The sequence below is a fragment of the Musca domestica genome, unplaced genomic scaffold (assembly GCF_030504385.1).
Source record: "Musca domestica strain aabys unplaced genomic scaffold, Musca_domestica.polishedcontigs.V.1.1 21, whole genome shotgun sequence".
Lineage (NCBI taxonomy): Eukaryota > Metazoa > Arthropoda > Insecta > Diptera > Muscidae > Musca > Musca domestica.
In genome coordinates, this window is record NW_026712258.1 from 12,676,093 (window position 1) to 12,698,626 (window position 22,534).

The window sequence follows — 22,534 nt, forward strand, 5'->3', positions numbered from 1 at the left end:
CAGATACGTTTAAATCTAATAATAATCTAAAAACAATTAAAAATATTAAAAACTTCAAGTTATAATAATTCATTCAAAAGGATGTTCACATGGCAACACTGCCACTTGCCGCTGTCAATTTGACAACATTGTCAAAATGTTGGCATTTGTTTACCTTTGCTTGATGTTTTGCAACTATCACACAGCAGCATTTGGAAATTGACACCCACCAAAAGCAATTGTCTCTCCCTACCCCACAAAAATATGCTGCACGCAATCACTTACACACACACTCACTCACACCATCATGTGTATGCCCTGAGATTGTATTATAACATATGTTTGGCAAAATACAAGAAAAAATAAACAACAACGAAAAGTAGAGCAAATAAAATAATACGTCACTTCCGTTAATGTTTTAGCTCTCACTCTCTTGGTATTTTCTTTTGTTTTTTTGGTGGAAGCATAAATTGTTTCCCCTTCTCATTATCTATAGCTCTCTTTCTCTCTCCCGTACTGACTCTCTGCGTGTCAACACAACAATAATAAGGAGACAATATTTGATTGTAGTTTTGCTTTTGTATTTTTCCGCTGAGTGAAGTGAGCGGCAAATGTGTGTATGTGTGGTGAATACTGTTTTTGGTGTTCCATGCCGATTCGTTTATATTCGGTTTCCTGTTTTGTTTTTCGCCGATCAACTAAGCGGCAGCAGCAGCGGCGGCATATGGCATTGCCGTTTTTTGCCAAACAAATAAAAATAAACGAAGCAACACGCACACACAGACACAAAGGTATTTTGTTTTTGCTTGGTGCTTTTACTTTTGAGTAGAAGTGAAGTGTTTAAAAATTATTTGTTGGCTGTGTTTGCTTTTTTTTAGTACAAGCCGTCTTGGGGTATTATTTGGTTGGTGTTCTTTTGAGCGTTTTTTTTCTTTCTGAATTGTGTTTTGTTTTAATTTACAAGTAATTTGCTTGGGGTTTTGCTGTGCCTTAGCTTCTTCTCCGTTTGCGACTACTGCTCTGTGTTGCGGTGTCATTCCTCCTCTGGAAGAAGAAAACTTGTTTACTACAAGATTGTGTGTAGAATGCGGTCGTTTGTGGCGGCTACCTTCGTTTTAGTTTCGTGTTAAACAAGCGAGGGCTTTTGTTTTTATTATTTAAATGAAATTAGCAAGACTTATTTGTAATTGTTGTTGTTGTTGACATATTTGCCGCTATAATTACTTAACGTAACCACTATTCATCAACTGAGGCAAACAGCAAATATTCGACATTGTTCTGTGGCATGGGCAGTGTGAACAATGTAAAACAAGAAGCGACAAACCTGAATTTCTTTACTACCCAATTCCACTTTCTATTCTAGTTAAATGTTTTCCAAAGTTTCTTTGCTTTTGATAAACATGGTAATTTTCCTAAAGACTAAAAACAAAATTACACAATTCCATTGATGATAATGAATAACGAATGATTCACAATTGAATTGCATGTGACGACTATGACGACGACGAGGCCGAGGCCGAGGCGGACAATGGCATGGATGTTGCTGGAGCGGGTGTATTATAATCAACATCAGTAAATTAATAAATAGCGCAAACAAAAACTCAATAAGGGCGTCATGTTTGGAATTGCACTCGAGTCTCAAAGATCTTTTCAGTTTTCATTTGACTTTGAAACACACAACCGAGCAATAGCCGATAGCTTCCAATCGAAATTTGTACCCATTGCCGGAATTTATCTACCCCCATATCAAAAATATACACGAATAGTATGTTAAGTTACTATTGGTTTTTATTATTAACAAATTCCCTTTTAAAATTTTAATATTTTACCCTTGTGTACTGTTTAGCATATAGATGGTTCTCACATGTATGTATTTTCGGTATTATTGCTTTTGCTGTTTTGTGCTCTCTCTCTCTCTCGTTTAGCTATGCTCATTCTCGCATTTTGATTATTGAGTGCACCAACACATTGCTTGCTTTCACAAATGAAATACAGTATGCGCTTCAGTATTAGAGTCGTTTAACGGGATTGTGAGTTGTACAAAAAAAAAAAAAACATTTTGATTGAGTTTAGGCTTTGAATAAAATTGGTCTTGAATTTTAAAGGTGGTTTTCCTTTTCCCTAGGGAGTAAAATGAGATATACAATTTAGCATATTTTTCCACCATCGGTAGGAACGTAGTTGGATTTTTAATAGAGACAACAATATTTTTGCCGTGAAAAAGTTCATTTTTAAATAAAAGATTTTGAGAGATTATCATTTTCCATTCCTTGTGTGAACACAATTATATCTATTAAACCCCATGGCAACACATCAAATTTGTTTGTTCTTACCTTAAATTTCCCTCCTTGAATTTTTTGGCGAAAGTAGTAAAAAAAACAATGTGGGCCGGGAGGAAAAGACAGCAAAGATATCAATGTTAGATGGTAACCTTTAAAATTCAGAATGTTAACCATTCAGGAAAATTCTAGAAACCAAACTATTAAGGAGATCAATGTGCATTGTCCTTTTTCTTAATTCTACTAAACTATGATATAGTTTAGAAAATATAATTTCATAATAGCTTTCAGCCAAATCATATGGTTGAGTATGGAGGGTATATTAACTTCAAAATATACATTTTAGACCCCACAAGTATATATATTCTTGATCAGCATAAAATTCTATGGCTTCCGAACGAATTGAAGTAGATTGATAAAATTTTACTCAAATGTATGTTATGTCTGCAGGACTTTTGTAATTGAAAATGGGACATGTAGGTCCACGTTTTGGTATAGCCCCCATATAACGGTACCTCCTGATATTCGGTATTTTGATGATTTTAGCGGCATTATTCACCGGAATTCTTTCAAATTTTGTATCTGATATAACGGCACCTCCTGATATTCGGTACTTTGTTTCAAATTTGGTATTTGAATTATGGATATTACAGCCCATGACAGAAAATTGTCGGTACAGATTCACGTCTTCGTATAACCCCCATATAACGGTAACTCCCGATATTCGGTATTTTGATGATTTTAGCGACATTTTTCAGCGGAATTGTTTCAAATTTGGTATTTAGAGTTCGTAATGGATAGTTGACATTTGAAGTTCGGAATGGATAATACAGCCTATGACAGAAAATTGTCTGTGCAGGTCCATGTTTAGGTATAGACCCCTTATAATGGTACCTCCTTATATTCGGTATTTTGATGTTTCGCAACGTTGTAATTGGCCTATGACAGAACGTTTATTTATTGAAAATTTCCAAACCACTTCAGTCGAATTCGAGCCAGATTTTCAGAGCTCTGCGTAAAAGTAACATTGTTATACAACTAACTGCATTGTAACTCCATTCATCACTGCTGGTTGAACAACAGTACGAAAGATAAACTAGTTCATTGCTTATCTTCCACAGCTCAAATTCGTTCAAAGCTGCTTATTTTGGTTCTTGTATAATTGTAAGAGCCGATTCCTTTTGTTCTCTCTAATATGTTGTCTCTTCGTTTCGGTAAGCTCACTCGACAGCCGGTCGGTTGATTTTTCGATTACTCGTATATCAGTTAAAAATGAATGATTTTGACGCAGCTGGTTCACACGCTCTTTTCAATGAATCGTTGATTTGAACTATGTCGTTTGGGAATCATAACACTGCTAAGATTTTTCAAATTTCCTATCCTGTGTATTTACAAGTCTCTAAGAAGAAGGTCCTGTTGATATGCAATATTTTGTCGGGAAGAATATTACGAAATATATAAACCCAAAAAATTTCACTTCTACAAAGTTAAATTGACATGCACGAAAGACGTCATGTATTTACGTAAATGTGTAGGATTAGTACTACTTTTGGAGTAACAAAATAAATTACATTACTTTAGGCTGATAACCAACAAATCAGATTTGCTGTGGAAGATAAAAAATCCGGAAGTTGACTCTTACTCAGGTCTACATTCTCGTTCTGCATCAGACGAGTTGTCAAAATAGATTTTTGTAATTGAAAATTGCTTTTCAACAGCTTTCCCCTTCGGATATAGTTCACTTATTGCCAATACAGCTGTGTTTTTTCTGTCCGAATATTTTAATGATTCTCGTTTGTATATTTTGATTCAACCGCTACACCGTTATAATGCATTAAGCCCACACTGTTCAAACCATGGTGATTCTCATTAAGATTGTCCCAAGAGTCACAGTAAACAACAAACACATCAACTTTATAGGAAGAACAAAAAATGTGTGTGGGGGACTAAAAGAAAACCAAAAACGAACTCCAACATTAGTAACACATGTGAGGCGAAAGAAGAAAAAAGAACAATTTTTTTAGGGTAATTCCAAATTATTCGGGTTAACAAGATTACTTGATTACATTTGCTTAATCGTTTAATTTTCGATTCAATAACGTGCCGCTTTGCGGGTTTTCCCTATTGGAAATTATAAATTGTATTTTCTTTGCTAAATGAATTTATAAAATATCTAATTAAAATTATTCCAAAAAAAATACATTATTATTTCTCTTAACATTACCCTCTCCTTTGTTTTACAGTGACTCTCTTGGTGTGGGGTTGCATTGGGGATTTTCTCCCGCGTTTAGTTCTCCCATTGAAATTGTGTGCGTGTATAAAGTGTTGTTGTGTTATGGGGGGACTGCCGTTGTTGTTGATTGTTTATCACTGTGCTCTGGGCATTTTTACTCTGTTTCTCTTTCTCTTACTGGCTGACTGAGAGCAGACCAGCCACATGTGTGTGAGAGAACCTTGCCCAACCAACTCTCACATGGTGTTGCCGCTTGATTTGTTTGTGCGAGGGGATTTCTTTTTTAACTTGTTGGCTTTTCTCCCGGTATTCGAACATTCAGTGCTTCGTTTGCTACACTCATCAATGGTTGTCTGTGTAAATGTCTGTTTGAAGTAGAAAACAAAAAAAAAAATAAATTGAAAGAAAACTAAAAAGAAATATCGACAAATATACAATTTTTTTATAATACTTTGGGATTGTGTGAACGACGACAAATCGAACCTTTTTTGTGTTTTTAATTCATTTTGATTTTGTTTCTTCTTATATGAATGTGGTACGTTTCGTACAAATTGAAGATTTGTATAATTTGCATTGTTGTTTAATTTAATTGATAATGTGGAGTTGTATAATATGAGCAAAAGAAAAAATGTGGAAACGCGCGTGAAATTTTCTTCACCATTCCATTAAGGAAATAATATTTATTGTAAAATATCCCCAACCAAGAAAAAGGTTCTTATTTCCAAAGTAATTTTTGAATAAAAAAAAGAAAAAAAATGCCAAGAATTCGGAATGCTTCGTTGAAAAATCTATAAAAAGAAACCGGCCTTAAAATAGTATCTAGATAAAACAAAAAAGGTACAACAATAACAACCTATCAAAGTGCTCAAACATCGTTGCCTTCGTTTCAAAAAGCAAAGAAAAAATCATTTTTTCTTCTACCGGTCGGTCGCTTGGTCGCGGTTGGTCGTGTCTTTGCTAAATACGCCGTCATCGTCATCAAACATTATCGCTTTTAATATTGTCTCCGCATTTTTGCTTTCTGATTTCTCCTTGATTTTTTTCATTCATTTCGTTTGGAGAATGTGCGTGAGTGTATCGGATACTTTTGCTCCGAAAACAAATTAAATGAAATGAAATTGATTCATTATTCGGTGTAGGAAAAACAGTGTTAAAAATAAAATCCATAAAAAATCTGAAATAAATGCAGTAACAATACTTGAAGATCCCCCTGTTTAAAGTATCAACCACGGGCTCACCCTCCATTTTCTAATTAACAAATTGTGCCCAATTGTGTGAGGGAGGGGGACCCTTTCAATATCTTTCTGTGAGTTCCAACATACACAGATATTACGTATCCAAAGCTCGTTATGCTGCCCGCTGCAGTGTAATGATGAAGAAGACAGTACCGTGAATGAAAACGTCATATTTGGCATAATCTGGTATTAGCCATGAGGCGTGTGTGTTGTATACATAAAATAGTAACAAAAAGTTTCGTTGAATAAAAACAGCAACAACAACAAACAAAAATTGGTAGCCAGTTGAAGAAAAAAAATTAGAAGGTGCAAACACAACAACAACAATGCTCAAAAGCAAAAGAAATACAAACCTCAGCCACGCCAATGCCTATTAACACAACCCCTTAACCAACTAACCAGAAAATCTTCTCCCAACTGCAACAACAAATGTTGGCGGCCGAGGCAACAACGACGACGACGACGACAACGGTGGCAGCGGCGGCGTCAATTATATCTGTTATTTTCTATTATTAAAGGGGGGAGAGTAAGTGGACTGCAGTGGTGGTGGGATATGTATGAGCCGTCTATTACTCTATAACAGTACAATGTGTCATCTCTCAGTTACTCTCTGCTCCCAATAAGATAAGACAGCTGTTAAATGTTTTATTGAAACAAATGATGAAGGTTCTTTGGATGCCGTTTTCTAGTAGAGTCCGCCCGACAAATTGAAGGTGGTTTGCCAGGTTTGAATACCAATATTCACGGCTATGCAAATGATTTGGGTTAAAATTATTTCAAGAATTTTTATACCTATACTTATAAATTTTAAGGAAAACAAAACGCTGTTGGTATTCTCAATACAACACTCAATTCAGTGTCTACGTCATCATCAACATCCATCGAAGTGCTGCTCACAGCTCATCACATTGCCAGCCAGCCAGCCAGCATAGATACATTCTGACGCACCGTCAACAACAGAAAAAAATATTTGTTGTTTTGTTTTCATTGCTGCTGTTGTTGTTGTTACTACAACTAAGCAGAGGCGGAGTTCTTCGAACAGAAAGTAGTGACAAAGAGCTAGATGGTGGAGACTACGTGCTCTCCAAGTGCGCCGCAACATTTTCAACTGTGTTCCTACAATCGGCGTTCGTCGCATTTTATTCTGGAAATATAAAAAAAGCAAACAAACCCAAAAACTGGCTGACACGACAATTCTTCTTCTTCTTTTTTTCTGAATCAGACCAGCAAGCAACATTACAAAACCAACCAAATCTAAACGCAAGCAACATTCACATCGCATCGGAGTAAAATATAATCAACAATGGCGGCCAAACGATTTTCATGAATTACTAACGAATATTCAATGGGAAATTAAGTAACAAGGCTGCACCAAGAACCCCACCGAACCCCAAGAAAAATTGATTGATATCATATGACGGACGACGCAGTGTTTTTTGTAAGCCCCACTGGCTTTGGATTTCTTCATTCGATTTAGTAAAACAACTATTATTTTTGTATTTACTGGCTGCTGCTCTTCTTCCACCGCCGTCGTCACTCAATTCGATTTCTTGCCGTGAACACGAAAAAGCAAATGAAGAAGAAAGAAATCTAATCGATTAAAAAAATAACAGCATAAGAAAAAGCTGTGGTGTTTGTCGAAACTGTTTTGTGGTATACGGCTGGCTAGCTGGCTGAATGTGCGGGATGGACGGGCGAACACTCGAACGGACGGACATGCATAGGTATGTCGTGTCGGGCACACACCAGTAAGCAGTAAGCTGACTTGAAGAAAACACAAATTAAAATATTTGTTTTATTAAATTTCTGTTTGTTCTCCCTGCTCTTCTGCTTTAATGAGGCGGTATTGCAAGTAAATACGGGACAAAAGAAGAAACCAGTACGCGAGAACAAAAAAAAAAAAACAAATGTGTGGGAATGCCATTTAAACCAAAACAAAAAAATATCAGTGAACCCACAAAACCTCAATCTAATTACTACAAATCACCAATCAAAAAAAAAGTTTGTATATAAATCAGCTGTTCCATCTAATGTGACACAAACTGTGAGAATTATCAATCCTAACCATTAGAAATCGAACAACATTTGATTTGCCGCAGTTGTCAAATGTGTGCGAAGAGAGCCTCCGGATAACAGTGATTGGCATTTCATCGCCATCTCTTTGAAATTAGTCACCCATTAAACGTAACGTACCGTAACAAAATATACCGTTTGGGTTTTTGCAATAAGTTTGCTATTCTATAGTTGCCATATTATTGTTGTAGATCTTTAAACTTCAGGTGGCAATTTTTTTACATTCACATGTGTATGATGTGCTGGGCGTATGACGTTTAACATGACCTCAATCGGATTTCGGCAGTCCGTAATATTTTTGTGTTGAGCTATTTTTGCCATAGCAGGTTTACTTCACCTCACTTTTTATCAATGTGTGACAATTACATATGTCTTACATTCAGATAAATCCCATTAAAGTAAATTAAACTCTGATAAAAAGCTTCGAAAAAATATCTTCCCGTTATCAATATCGAAATTTGGTATCATGAAGCCTATTCAATTTTCAAGTCTTTATTGACAAAGGCAAAGATGATACATGCTCTGTGATGTTATGCCATAATTACTATGTCGTCTCTAATCATTAGTTGTCTTAAAACCAATAATTAATCATAGAAAACATAAATAGCAGTCGGAAGGCAATTGATAAGAAAAAAATCGAATAGTTTTGTGTTCTGTAGATTCTGAATATTGCATTCAATTCTAGAGCAAGTATTAGTAATGCTTTATGCCATACTTCGGTGGTAAAGGTGCCACTAGTTTCCATTAAGTGGTTTGGCCACACATCAAATTAGTTTGCATTAACATGAAAAGTGGAATGTTAGAAGAGATCATATTTCTGATAAGCATGCGAGCGTTGGTGTTCGAGGTGGTGTAAACCTTCGGAGCCATCTTCTCTTCAATGCAGGTTGGCGTTAGAGAACGTACGCTTGTTCTCAATATACACAACACTCAGTGAATGCAATAAAATACAGCTCTCTGCCTCGCGCTGATTTAAGTTTAGATTTCTTTGAATTGGTCACCTTTGGCACGAATTATGGCCTTCAACCTCATTTTGTAACCATTCTTGGGTGGCGCGTGCTGAGTGCGATGGTGCTGAGTCCTGTTGGAATGTCCAAGGTCTGCGGCCAAAAAATTTGCGTGCCCAAGGCTTTAATACATCCTCCAGAATATTTTCGCGATAATATTCGGCATTTATTCTGATGCCACGGTCGATTAATACGAGCGGAGATCGACCATTGGCTGTTACGGCGGCCACACCATCACCATGGCCGGCGCTTGAGTTTTGGTGGCCAACCGAAGGTGCACATTTTCAGCTGACCTCTTTGGCAAGTAAACACAATTATTTTGATTGTTTACAAACTGCTGGGCGAACGAATGTTTTCTCATCAGAGAACACCAAATTCGGCAGTTCACCACATTCGCAAAGCGAAGCACTCTTTTGGGTCTATTTTTTTTCTGTTGCGGTGTAAGTTCTTGCACTTTTTGGAGCTGCAATGGCTTTACCCCGAGCTCTTTTTTCAATATTTGCCGAATGCAATATTGCGATATGTTCAGCTACCACACTACCAGCATCACAGTAACGAGCGATTGTACGAGACACAATGATTTTTTCACATTTAAATGCTAGATTGCTCTAACGATAGCCACTTGTGGTTTTCCAGCCAAATATAAAGAAATCACACTATCACGCTTGAATTCCATCGCGAATAACTTTTTTTTCTGGAAAATTCTCACTAAAATGCTATTCTGCGCTTGTAAACAATATAATAAGCTATCACTGGAATAATTTTAACAGCTGTCGGTCGAGTGGCCAGAAATGACAGCAGTCTGAAGTTGGTTGCAGTTTTTCGATTTGTTAGTTTTATCCTCCACAGCCGTTATGTGCACTCTGAACAATGATTTTTGGGGAAATATATATCAAATGCATCTCAGACATACATTTGTTAAATTTTACACTTTTTCCTTTTCTGAATTCTGAAGGTGTTGTAGATTTTGAAATATCTATATATCCACAGCAATGAGCTAAAGTAGGGCTAAACATTTATTGATAGGATCACGGTTAGACTATTAAATTCACATGATTTCAAATGCCAGTCAGATATTATTTGAAGTATAGGCTAGGAATTGATATTTGAGATCGAGTAGATTTCGAAAATCTAAACGTACAACGCAAAGCTATCTAAATAAGTTTTATGTGACCTCAAGCTAGAGATAGGCTTCCTGTAAAAATAATTTCCTATTTCCCTCACTTTAGTAGATAAATTGAAAGCGGTAGCAATTTGTGATTACAACTGTAAAACAAGTGCATCTTCAATCCGGCAGGTTTCGTAGTTGACAGCAGCCGTAGTTCGTATTGTCAACCATGAAATTTCCCTTTACAGTATAATTATTTATTCCCCTCGCAGCATTTGGACACATGCACGTTACGCCTACGTTACGACGTTGGTGGTGGTGGTGGTGCCATGTCAGCTATATTTCACGTTATCACATGAGAGTGAGAACACTGATATCAGTTGTATCACATTACGTATTGCTGTCAACCTTATTGACCTTTCTTTGGTTTATTGATGGGTTATTGTGACCTTATTAGCATTTTTATGCTATTTTAGAACCAACCACCCCGCATAGTTTAGAATAAATACAACTGTGCTTTATAAGGTCATTAAACTAGAGTCTGGTTGGTTACAGCTAGATGTGGTCAGTGTTTATTTTTCATGTCCCCTTTCAAGCGTTTCATGAGCGGGTTACAATTTTCATGCAGACAATAAATGAAATTATTTTACAGCTCGATGCACGTATCGTGTTTTTGTTGTTGTTATTGTTGTAGCTTTCTTGTTCTTATTCAATAGTAAATAACATTTCAAGTGTTTTCGTGCCTTTTCATATTTATTTCTTCTCTTAACTATAACACACAGCACACATGTTCACTTGAGTGAATTCGGTTTATACGGCAGTTGTGGCGGCGGCAACGATTTTCATTGTGTTGTTGATGGTGACGGCGGCGACGTCGATGGATGAATGTTGTCAGTTACTGTACTACTAGCTACCAATACTAGGCCGTTCTTCTGCTGCTGCTACTGCTTACTGATACTTCAACGTTCAATGACATTTATAGAATACACTTTGCTCTGATTTTCTTCTTCTAGCCGGACCAACAGCAACAACAACAACAGCAGAAATTGTAATGAAATCAAAACACAAAATAAAACCAGTGCTCACTGATTCCACCTTAAATAATGTGGTGACAAAAATGATTTTTGTTGTTGTTTTGTATTTCATTCTTTTCAAGTTTAATTTTGTAATTTTTTGTTATTATTTGTTTGGTTTCGTTCCTTCGTTTATTTTTGTCGCTGGTTTTTTTTTTGTTTCTCAATGAGAAATGGCAAAAATGAAGTAAAAAAACAAATTCTTCAAAATAATTAAAAATAAAAAATGTCGCATTTTTATTATTAAATTTCAATTTAAAAATGATTGAACTACTTCCAAAGCCAGAAACGATTATTGACAATTTTAACGTAATTTCTTGTAAGAAAAAATATTGCGAATAAACCGTTGTTGGCATAACTTCAGCGTAAAATTCTATGTCGAAATGACTCTAGCTTCCTAACGAAATGAAGTAGATTGATAAAATTGTATGCAATATATATTTTGTCTCCAGAACTTTTCGTATTGAAGATAGGCCACGTAGGTCCACGTTTTGGTATAGCACCATATAACAGTACCTCCCGATATTCGGTATTTTGATGATTTTAGCGACACTATTCACCGGAATTGTATCAAATTTGGTATTTGAAGTTCGTAATGGATACTACAGCCTATGGCTGAAAATTGTCTATGCAGTTCCACGTCTTCGTATAGCCCCCATATAACAGTACCTCCCGATATTCGGTGTTTTAACGATTTTAGCTTCATTATACACCGATTTTTTTCAAGTTTCGCATTTGAATATTGAAAGGCTTATGACAAAAGATGCCTGTGCAGGTCCATGTCGTCGTATAGACGCTTATATAACGGCTACATTCGGTATTTTTAAAATTCTAACAGAATTTTTAAGTTTTTGAAAATTGCCGAATTCGTTCTAAACGACCGAACTTACAGTTTTTTTACTTGTTATGAATTTAAGAGTTGTTTATAGTGTCCAAATCGATTTCTGGTATTGTATTTTTAAAATATTTTTATTTTTTCGAACACATACAGATCAACTACACATCGTTTGATTTAAAAGTGATGACAATAAACAATTTGACATAAAAATCGCTACCCCTTAAAAATCACCACAAGTATCGGAAAAACGCCAACTTGGCATCACTGTTTTTCAGTGGCTATGATTGAGTATGTAAAGAGAATTACGCTGACATTTGCCCGTCTCTGTTTTAAGATGAAGTAAATGAAGTGAACACCTTAATTTTACACGCATGACGAGTGTCAAATTTGATAAAATTGTAAGATTACGTTTACATTGGAAACACTTACCATGATAATTGATTTATAATGATCGATTTGACGTATGTTAATGTTAAGAGATAACTTTTAAGGTTACACATTTTTCTTTATCAAATGAGAAAAGCTTTCATTCACGTGTCATATTTTGTGGTAGTGTAAGAGAAAGGAGGAGGAGGATGATTCGTAATTTTAAAGTGTTTGTTTGCCGTACAAAAATGGGAAATATAATCCTTTGGTATTAGTCTTTTTTCCCTCAATGAAATTAAAAAAGTAATTTATTTATTTATTTATTTATTTTGAAGAACTGTCAGGGTAGAACATTTAAAAAATATACGAAAATGAAGCGTGTATACATTATTTGGTTTATAAGGTCAACCACTTTAAAGAAGCCCCAAAAATATGATAACACAATTTATTTTGTTATTGTAATTACGTGCATGTCAGCAGCGTATTTAGTGTTATCGTTCCCCCAAAAAACATATTTTTCATGGGTGCAAAGCGTGTGAAAAAACTCTACTGCGGGGCGAAAACCTTATCAAAAACAACTGATTATTATTTAATGAAATGCATATATGGTATGCAAAATGCGGTTTCAAAAATGTTTTCGACCATGTTTTGTCGTTCTTTATTTTTTTTTATTCTGTTCTTGGAATAGATATTTTTTAAGATATTTGCTAAATATGTGTTTTATATAACCGATAAAAATTACCGGTGGTCTGTAATAACGTTCGTATAATTTGACGTCTGTAGTTAAGGGTTAAAATACCAGACTCAAAAAATCATTTGTTAGAAACTTTGGCTTACAATGCTGTACAATTTATGGTAGAAATATGATTGGGAGTATGAAAATAAATTAGTATAACAACTACATTTGAATTAGGTCGTGCCAGCCCATTAGTCATGTTTAAGTAATTTATGCCTTTGTGACTTGGCCTTATGTTCTTGATTGTAAACCTTTGACTTTGGAGCATCGCTATTATCAGTTTCCGTAACCCGAAGCTATCCGGCCACACATTACATCAGATGATGATATTCTAAAATAACATTATTCTTCTTTAACTGATTTCAATATGAAACGTTCTTTTACAAAATACTAAGCTTTTGATGTTTTGAATTTGAAAATATCTATGAAATTTCAGTATGAACTGAAGACCATACCGTTATATGAACTAGTCATAACATAATTTTTTATTCTATACTCATTATTGAGTTGGGCAAAAGTTTTTAGTAAAACACGAATAAATGCTACCACCTCAAAACAACCCCAAGGTTGGGAGGTCACTCCCCCCAAATTAACAACCATTTTCAAAATCTTCAATGAAAAACAATAATTAAAAAAAAAAACGTCTCGACTTAACCTAGACCAGATTTAATTGATGTTTTGTAAACATAACGTTGTTATGTAACAAGGTTCATAAATAGGCTGTAAACAAGACAAGACTACGCCCATTTTAAATGGCCCGAATGGGGATAATTAGAAAAATAAAATATTTTTTTGTTTGACTTAAAATACATTTTTCTAATGATTGACTTTCAATGTTCGCTACCTTGGAAATACATATATGTAGATAACATATTTCAGTTGTCAAAGTTAGAAGAAGCTGTACTTGTTGTGACTTTTTACATATGGCCAGTAAAATGCATTAGTTTTTTTTTTCATACGTTAGAATAAAAATGAAAAAAGGAAATGACAACACAAAACAAAACCCATTTCCTTATTGTTAGACATTAGGCGTATCTGCTTGGAAGTCGTCTTTTAACACGAAAGTTCTGCAAAAGAGGTGCGTTTCGAGAGAGAAATTATGACAGTTCTTTTGTCGCTGGACAATTTTTTTTCTCTTGAAATCACTTACAACTGTTCTTCTTCTTCATTTTCCGGTAATTCATATTTGGACAAGCAGTTTTAAATCTGTACGTCTTATTCATTTTTTACATATGACCAATAAAATGCATTACGCTTTTTATTTTCATACGTTGCAGTCAAAATACAAAGAGAAACGTCAATCCCAAAACAACTATTCTTCATTGTTGGGAATTAGGAGTGTCTGCTTATCCTAAAATGTGTACATATTTCTTCTTGCAATCAATTTCAACTCTTCTTCTTCTCATTTCAGTGTCTTATAATTGTTCAAGCAATTCTAAACAATTTTAAATCGCAGGCCTAATTGTTTTGTTTTTTGTGCTCATTCAACTGCCGTTCCAGAAATACTTTAACCGGTCATCTGTGTTATGAACTAGTTCAGTTCCTTAATTGAACACTTGGTGAACTTTCACCCAATACCTTTTGTTTATATGAGAAACGCTACAGGAACATCACTGTAGCTTTTACTGAACATACCCCACATAAACACTATTCATTGCTATTCTTTCTCCTTTGTTGCTCTCTTTCTCTTGTTCTGTCAATTGTACAAAAACTAGTATTGTATAGGAACGCCGTTGTCACAAGCATAAATATGGTTAGAGCAATAGTAACAACAATCCTATAACAGAGAGAATGAGCATCGTGAACTTTAAAAGAAATAGAATTTAATATTAAAGCCAGTATTGTAATTAGAAGAAGCATAAGTGCAAGAAAAAAAGATACTGTTTACATAGAAAAACTTTATTATAAATTAGTCAGTCCATTTTCGCCACCGATGAGAAATGTTCATTGAAACATTAATAAATAAATTAATTTTTAATGAGGAAAATAGTCTTTCTTTTCGAATAACATATTTGGAATCACACTTAAGTAAAGGTAATTGGATTATTATCCGTGGAAAAAGTGCGACTAATTATTGGAGCTAGATTATGCTGTTGAAGTAAAATATTACTTGTGTCATTTATATGTTGGAGAAAATTGGCCGTGGAGCATAGATAAAAGGGTTGGCCAGGGCTTGTACACCCGTGGTGGTCAACCTTAGTAAAATTGGGAAATGGCCCCAACACCTTTACAAGACACAATCGTCTTCCCTATATGACCAGTTGTGTCGTATAAACCCATCCTTGTTAATCCTTCAAAATTTTATCTAAATTTGGTACAAAAAAATACTATTATCTCTCAACAGAATTAAAGAATAAATTAAAAACTTAAATCGTGACTTCGGCGTGAAAATACAACAATGTTCCTTTTTTTGACTGCACAACACGTGAAAATACAACACTGTTGTTAGCTACAAGTGGCAGCACGCCGAAGTCACAATTTTAGCTTTGATCTGCTTTTGCCTCAAAAATATGTACCAAGTGAGGCAGCTTAATTTGAGTACATTTGCAGGCCTTAACATCTCATTTAGTTAGGCCTGGCATTTTTAGGCAGACATTTAATTTGAAGCCGACATTGATCAAATTAAATATTGTAAACATTTAACTGTCTTACTATTTTAAATTCCACACCATCATGTTGTTGTGTTTGTTCTTTTTTCGACCATCACACTGTGGTTCAACGCCACCTTATTTGCCGTAAGCGTAAGCGCTATTCGAGATTTGTTAATAAATATATAGAAATTCAAAAAAAAAAAAATAGATGAAAGGTGAGGGCGTGGCCCTAAAGTCCTCTATTTTCTTCCCCATTTTGTTACAATTTTTCATTGGGTTACAATTTTTTTGATAGAGTTATCTTTATGAAACTTTTTAATGAATTGCCGTAGCGTTTACTCCAAATAAGTTACTCTATTGCATGGTAGAAGAATACAGGTAGACGCATCAGCACAGGTGATAAGACAATGAACTGTCAAACCAATTTTGTAATAGAAAAATTTGAATGAAAAATTTTTGAAATTTGTAAAAATGTTGAAAAACGCATAACTTCCAATTGACGTCGTATAAGAAAGCATATAAAAATCTATTTATATTTGAAAACATTTTTGACATATCAATGTTCCCAAGCTTTGATGCATCTACCTTTATTCTTCTACTATGCTCTGTTGTTACTCAGTGAAATTTCAGTTTTACTGAACTAGGTCATTTTATAAAACAAACACAACATATTGGAATGGAAGATATGGAAAATTTAAAATTAAAAAAAAATAATTTAAAAAAGTTGTATTTTGATCTTTGAATTCCTCTGTTACTCTGTTGATAGTTATTGATTCGTCGGAAGGCTGTGTTACCTATCAAATAAATTATCCATTCAAAAGTTAAATAATTTTTCCCAGGAAACCACTGTGCTTCATGATAACTGGCACATTAAAGTTGCCCATCCATGCCACCGACAATTTTGTAGCAGTGTCTGCCGTTACCGAACAGCGTATTTCCAGAATTCTAGTATATTTTTTACACATATTTTCTTATCCCCCATATACCGTCAACTCTGTTGTTGTTGTTTTTATACCAAACTGTTTTCTTTTTATTTCATTTCAACTCTTCCATTTATTCATTGTAGTATTTCGTGGCATAACATTCAGTCACACAGACAGCGTTTCTCTTTATATTTTTTTGTTTCGTTGATTCTTGGATTAAAACTCTCTCTCGCTCTACCAGCATACGGGGAGCGCGAGTGTTTGCGCAATGTTGCACTCCGTGGAGTATAAACAACAACATTACATTTTTGCGCCTTTTTTCAGTTATTTATATTTTTATGATAACTGGCCATTTACATTGTTTTTTGCTGGTTTTTTTTTCTTTCTCATCGGCAAGTTGTAATGTGCGCGCGTGAGAGTGATTTATAAGTAATGTTCTGGGGAGTACTTTTTATTGGGGTTTATATTTGTAGACTTTGAATTAAAGATTGCATGTTAAAAAGGGGGCTGTAGTGGTAGGGGGAAGTTTAGTATTAAATAGTCATTTTTGCACTTTTAACTATATAATTGCCATGGTTATTGCATTGAACAATGTGTAGCTCTCAATTAGGCGCATATGACATTAAGTCCTCATTACCAATAGTGGTCTGTTCAAGAACAGGAAGAATTTACACATTTTTACAACGATATCCGATTTCCCCTTTATGATATCAAGAAAAATTGCAAAACTCGCAGATTCTTGCAGTTTCTAGAGCAGACCAAGTATTTATTGAATCTCATATTCACAGTTGTATTGGCAAAACATTGACTTAATATGGCAACCCTTTTCTTAATCGATCATTCTTTCCTTTTAATTTCACAAGGGAGTTTCACATGCATAGGACATGATAACGTTACTTCAAGTGGCTTGGCCATACATTAGACATTCGTCTTTATTGTTAAATATATATATTTTTATTTATGTTTATTTAAATTTGCCTTCTTCTTGGCCAACCCAAAAAGTGCGGAACACTTTCTTATATTGTGTCAAAATTCTGGGACATGTTCATTTAATTCCTCTTCCTTTGTGGCTTTTCAGTTTCTTTGCTGTCTTTTCTCGTTGTTGTTGCTTTTTTTCTTCTATGTAGAAATGTACGCTTTGCACAATCAACTAAAACCAAATTCTCAAAAGAGCATTGCGTTGCAAAAGCAGAAACGACCTCGTTTTTGCTATTTATACTAATTCTGCAAATACTTAATAATATTGTTTTTTTTTTGTCGTTATTGTTATTTTTGCTTTTAATTTCATTCGTACGACGAATTGGTTAGCAAAACGAAACATTGAATAGGTGTATAAGTATAAAACCAAAAATCTGCATATCAAAAAATTAAAATTAAATTAAAAAAAAAGAGAAAGCAAATATTTTTGCAAAAATCACTAAAAAACAAAATGAAATGTGCAGCGATTTTTTATTTTCAGAATGAAAGTAACAAATCACATCTTACGACATACCTACCTACCTACAGATGTACAAGAAACCATGAAAAGTAACAACAAAATTAATTCAAACCGCCATACCCCAAAAAAGCACTCGGCAACACTTTGACGTTTTTCTGCTGTCAAATATGTAGTGTGGTGTATTTCGACGTCGTGTTTCCTCTCTTGTTTTTTGTTTGTATCTTTTAGGTCATACAACAATAATGTGTCACTAACGCTAAACAAATAAGAATGAAAAAACTAACAACAAATCATTAAGGGGGACCGAAAAACGATAAGAAAGGGGAATTAAACGTGAACCACCACACCGCCGCAATACGACGAAACACAGCAGCAGCAGCAGCGGCGGCGGCACGACAATCAAGCAAACGTCGGTCGTCATTCATACGAAATATTATACTGTCGTCATCACATTCCAACAAACAATTAGCATTTTAACACTATTTTACTGTTATCTTTCAAGTTGACTTCTTCTCTTACCCAGCTGCCAACCTAGCAAAATTGGTAACCTTTCATTTATCTTTTGCTCATTATGTTGTCATTTGCAGAGTTGGGAAAAAACACAAATCTTGTTCAAACAATTATCAAATACTGTTTTAACAAGATTCTTCTTTCATTGCTGTTTCTTCTTTTTCTTCAACTGAAAGAAAGAAACTCAATAATTATCAATTAAATTGAAACCGAACCACATTTTCCTGGCAACACCTTCCTACCCATCTTATGTGCCCCCCACCTACCGCCTTTGTATCTAGTAGATGTTAAATAGATGACGTTGTGATTTTGTAGCTCTAAACACTCAAAATCAATCATATGTTTTACCGTTAATACTCTTAGCTGTCATTCCCTAGGTCTTGTTTGCGTCTGTGACGCCAAACTAAACAAAAAAGTATTTGCTTTAATATATCTTGAAAAACTACTTCTTTGTGCTCTATTTTATTTTGTTAATATTGACAATAACGACGTACATACATATACTTATGTACAAACACACAGCACAGTAAGTTGTATATAATTTTGTGTACTCATTTCTTTTTGGTTTTTATTTCCTAAGTAGCACCAGCAGCAGCATCGTTTCTTTCTTTCTTTTATCTGATGATTCGATTTGTTTTTCCTTTTTGGGGGGAAATACTTCCAGGTTGTTCTTCTTCTTATCTTTTAAGAATCGAATCATTTTGCTTTGCTTTTTTGTGTAATTTATTTATTTTATTACCTCAATGTCATACTCAGTAGTATTAAGGAGAGCGCCATAAAACCCCACCGAGTTAATAAAATTCATGCAAAGACAAGCAAACAGCAGAGCGAATGTCAGCAAAAACAAAACAGCTGTAGTGTATGTGTTTTGTTATTGTTTTTCTTATCTCGGGCCATATGTTTTCATGTGCCTTTGTAGTTGTGCTATTGACAGTGCTGTTATCGTTAACATTCTATTCTCCCTCCCCCCACACCTAAAACAACAATGTTAACAGTTCTCTTGCTCTCTGTGTTTATTCGCTCTCTCTCTCTCAATGCTTGTGAAAATGTTACTCTCTCTCCAAGTTATACCGTAATAGTATGGTGAAATGAGTATGTTATGCCTACACAGTGAAATGTAACGTAAAGTGGCCGTTATACGCGTAACAGGATTGTTGGCATGTATAGTACATGTGGGATTACGCAGACCAATAAATTCAATTTGCCGATGTTTTTTTTTTAATATTCGAAATATGTTATTATTTTATATAAATTATTTAACGGGGGTTTTAATACCAACGAATCTTAAGTTTTTCTACATATGTAAATTTTAGAAAGGAAACATATCGAAGAATGGCTTCTGAAAAAATCAAAAACCTTAAAAAACAAAATTAAAGTAATATTTACATATGTATATGTTGAGAAAAATCAATGGGCTTTTTATGTATACTATCCCAAAATAATTGTAAAAAATTAGAATAGGTTGCAGGATTGTAGGAGAAAAAAGGTATATTTATTGCAGAAGAAAAATAGTCTTTTTAAGAATACATGTCCCGTGTTAATAAGGCTATATTATAATTTCAAAAACAGTTAACAATTAGAGTGTCACATATGTAAATATGCTATAGATTTACTACGATACAGGGTGAGATAAAAAAACTGCAACAAAGTCAAACGCCACAATTTTTACTTTTTTTAAATGTTTTTGAATGAAAGCAAAAAATGTCGGAAGTAGCATCAAATTTTAGAATAAGTTTAGATTTGTTTGGCACGAATAATGGTAGTCAAACGGCCAATGAAACCGTCACACGCTGCCCGAATTTTGTTCTGGGGTCTTTTGGTCCATTCCCGGCGAAGCGCTTGCTTGAGGTGATCGACACTTTGGTATTTTTTAGTGCCAACCTTGCTTTCCAAAATACTCCAGACACAATAGTCCAATGGATTAGTATCCGGAGATTTTTGTGGCCGTTGTGCGCTGGAAATGATGCGAGGAACCTCATTTTTTAACCATTCTTCGGTGGCGCGTGCTGAATCCTGTTGAAATGTCCAAGGTCTGTGGCCAAAATGTTTGCGTACCCAAGGATTGAATACACCCTCCAGAATATTTTTGCGATAATATTCGGCATTTATTCTGATGCCACAGTCGATTAATACTAGCAAAGAGCGACCACCAGCTGTTATTGCGGCCCACACCATCACCATGGCCGGCGCTTGAGTTCTGGTGGCCAACCGAAGGTGCACATTTTCAGCTGACCTCTTCGGCCAAGCGAAGCAACTCTTTAGATTTAGATCTTTTGAGTCTATTTTCCTTCTGTTGCGATGTAAGTCCTTGCACTTTTTGAAATTACAATGGCTTTAACCCGAGCTCATTTTTCAATATTTGCCGAATGGAATATTGCGATATGTTCAGCTCGCGAGCCATTTTTTGGCCACTGCGACATGGGTTTCGATCAAGTCGCTTCTTTACTTTTCGAACCTATTCTGCTGTTGTTGCTGTTAATATCATAATATTAATCTTATATCAAAATCAGTTTAAACAATTAGAATATAGTTTTTAATAACAATTAGGATATCACATGTGTAAATGTGCTATAAATTGAAATTGCCACCGACAACTGCAAAACATGTAGTGTCGCCCGGTAGAAGAATATCAGCCAGTTCCACGATATCGAAAGAACACGTTCGCACAACTTTTACACGACAAACAGCTGATTTCCGTTCCACTAAAATCTATCAGAACGAAAATTTGCACGAAAATCAAAGCGAACGAAAACGTAAGCATTTCAGTGTAATTTTGCGTTCCACTATCTTTTTTCTTTCGTACGCATGCGAACACAAATGTCAAAATCAGTCACTTGTGTGTTTGCTATCGTATAATAACAATTAAGGAAAATTGTTTTAACATAAACATTGCTTGATTGAAAATGGAAACAAAAATGTAAGTAAAAATAATAAATGCAATTTAATATGTGAACAACAAATATATATATTTTTTATTTTCTCAATTCCAGCACGAAAAAATCATCAACTACACAGCTGCGGGCACTAGTTGAGTAAATGGAGGAGAATCCTGTGTTCGCCAGAGGAATGCCAATTTTTGGAAGCAGCAGAAGAAGTTTTAAATCGGGGCGGATTTGGGTAGTTCTGCAACCGGGCACCCACTTCTCTTCCATCATATCCAAAAGAGCCCGAAAACTTCCTTCGACACACGAAAGTTGGCCACAAACCTAGAAAAAATCATTTTTTATTATTTCAAAAATGTAAAAATACAATCATACTTACTGGTTGTTAGGTACTTCAAATAAATTCGAAGCATCTCTTAAATTCCTCCGTGGCACATTTCGAACCTCCTCCATAAAAAATAGGGCTACGGAAATATTCTTTTTTTTATTTTCTAAGAGCACAAATAGTTTGAACACAATCACTAGAAATTTTATTTCGTTTGTTTATTTACAATTTGTTTGTTTACAACTGAAATGTCAGTTGAGACAGAGCCACTGCTGCTTTTTCGCGTTTAAATTAGACATTTGACGCTTTTTTTGCTTTATTTCGCGATTAATTTTTCCAAAAAAATATTTAGCAACACTGAATCACGTAAGGCTATGCGAAAGAAAGAACGAAAGATAGTGGAACGCATTCTTATACGAAAGTGAGTGAGTAGCCTTCGTTCGCACAAATTTTCTTTCGAGATCGTGGAACAGGCTCTATATGTTTCTTCTTAATTATAAAACTGCCTGGCCACACATCAACTTGGCACGAGTTTGTATATTTTCTCTAGATATTCTACCGTTCAAGTTGTTGCCATTAAAAAGGACATTTTACTGCATAATATTTGAAAAAATCTTAACTAAAAATATATTGTTGACCTATTTACGGCATCCGTACAAAATTCTTATGAACTGTTTTTTCTTAACATTGTATTTTTTTTCTTCTTTTTTTTGATGAAATTTTAGACGAAAATGTAATTTTATACTTTTTACAGCTACTTTTTTTAGCGAGACAGCAGCAATAAAACAATTTTATTAACATTGTCAAGCGGTCGTCAATTAACAGAACACCTACATACCTGAAGGAGTTTGGTTAGATCAAAATAACAACAAAGTATGTGTGTATGTATGTGGTTGAAGATAGTACCCCTATACAAATCGTTTTGGAGACACCATATA

The 22,534-nt window shown here is 34.7% G+C and overlaps 1 protein-coding gene and 1 long non-coding RNA gene across 6 annotated transcripts in view; one reads left to right on the top strand and one right to left on the bottom strand.

The window, feature by feature from the left end:
* The window catches only part of LOC101899368 (transcription factor E2f1), a 160,949-nt gene that overhangs the window by 124,648 nt on the left and 13,767 nt on the right, over positions 1-22,534 (top strand). The window contains exon 1 of one of the 5 annotated variants that reach the window (XM_011295283.3): positions 4,842-5,026. The exons of 2 other annotated variants lie outside the window; for them this stretch is intronic. The gene's annotated coding sequence lies outside the window, so the exon portion shown is untranslated. Of the gene's footprint in view, positions 1-4,841; positions 5,027-6,276; positions 7,451-7,546; positions 7,911-22,534 lie in introns of those variants that run through there. 2 more of the 5 variants (XM_011295284.3, XM_059122771.1) reach the window with 2 other exon arrangements.
* LOC131802446 (uncharacterized) lies at positions 21,330-22,089 on the bottom strand. Its single transcript, XR_009342184.1, has 2 exons — positions 21,651-22,089; positions 21,330-21,595 (listed from the first exon to the last, which is right to left on the bottom strand). It is a non-coding gene; the product is annotated as an uncharacterized LOC131802446 (long non-coding RNA).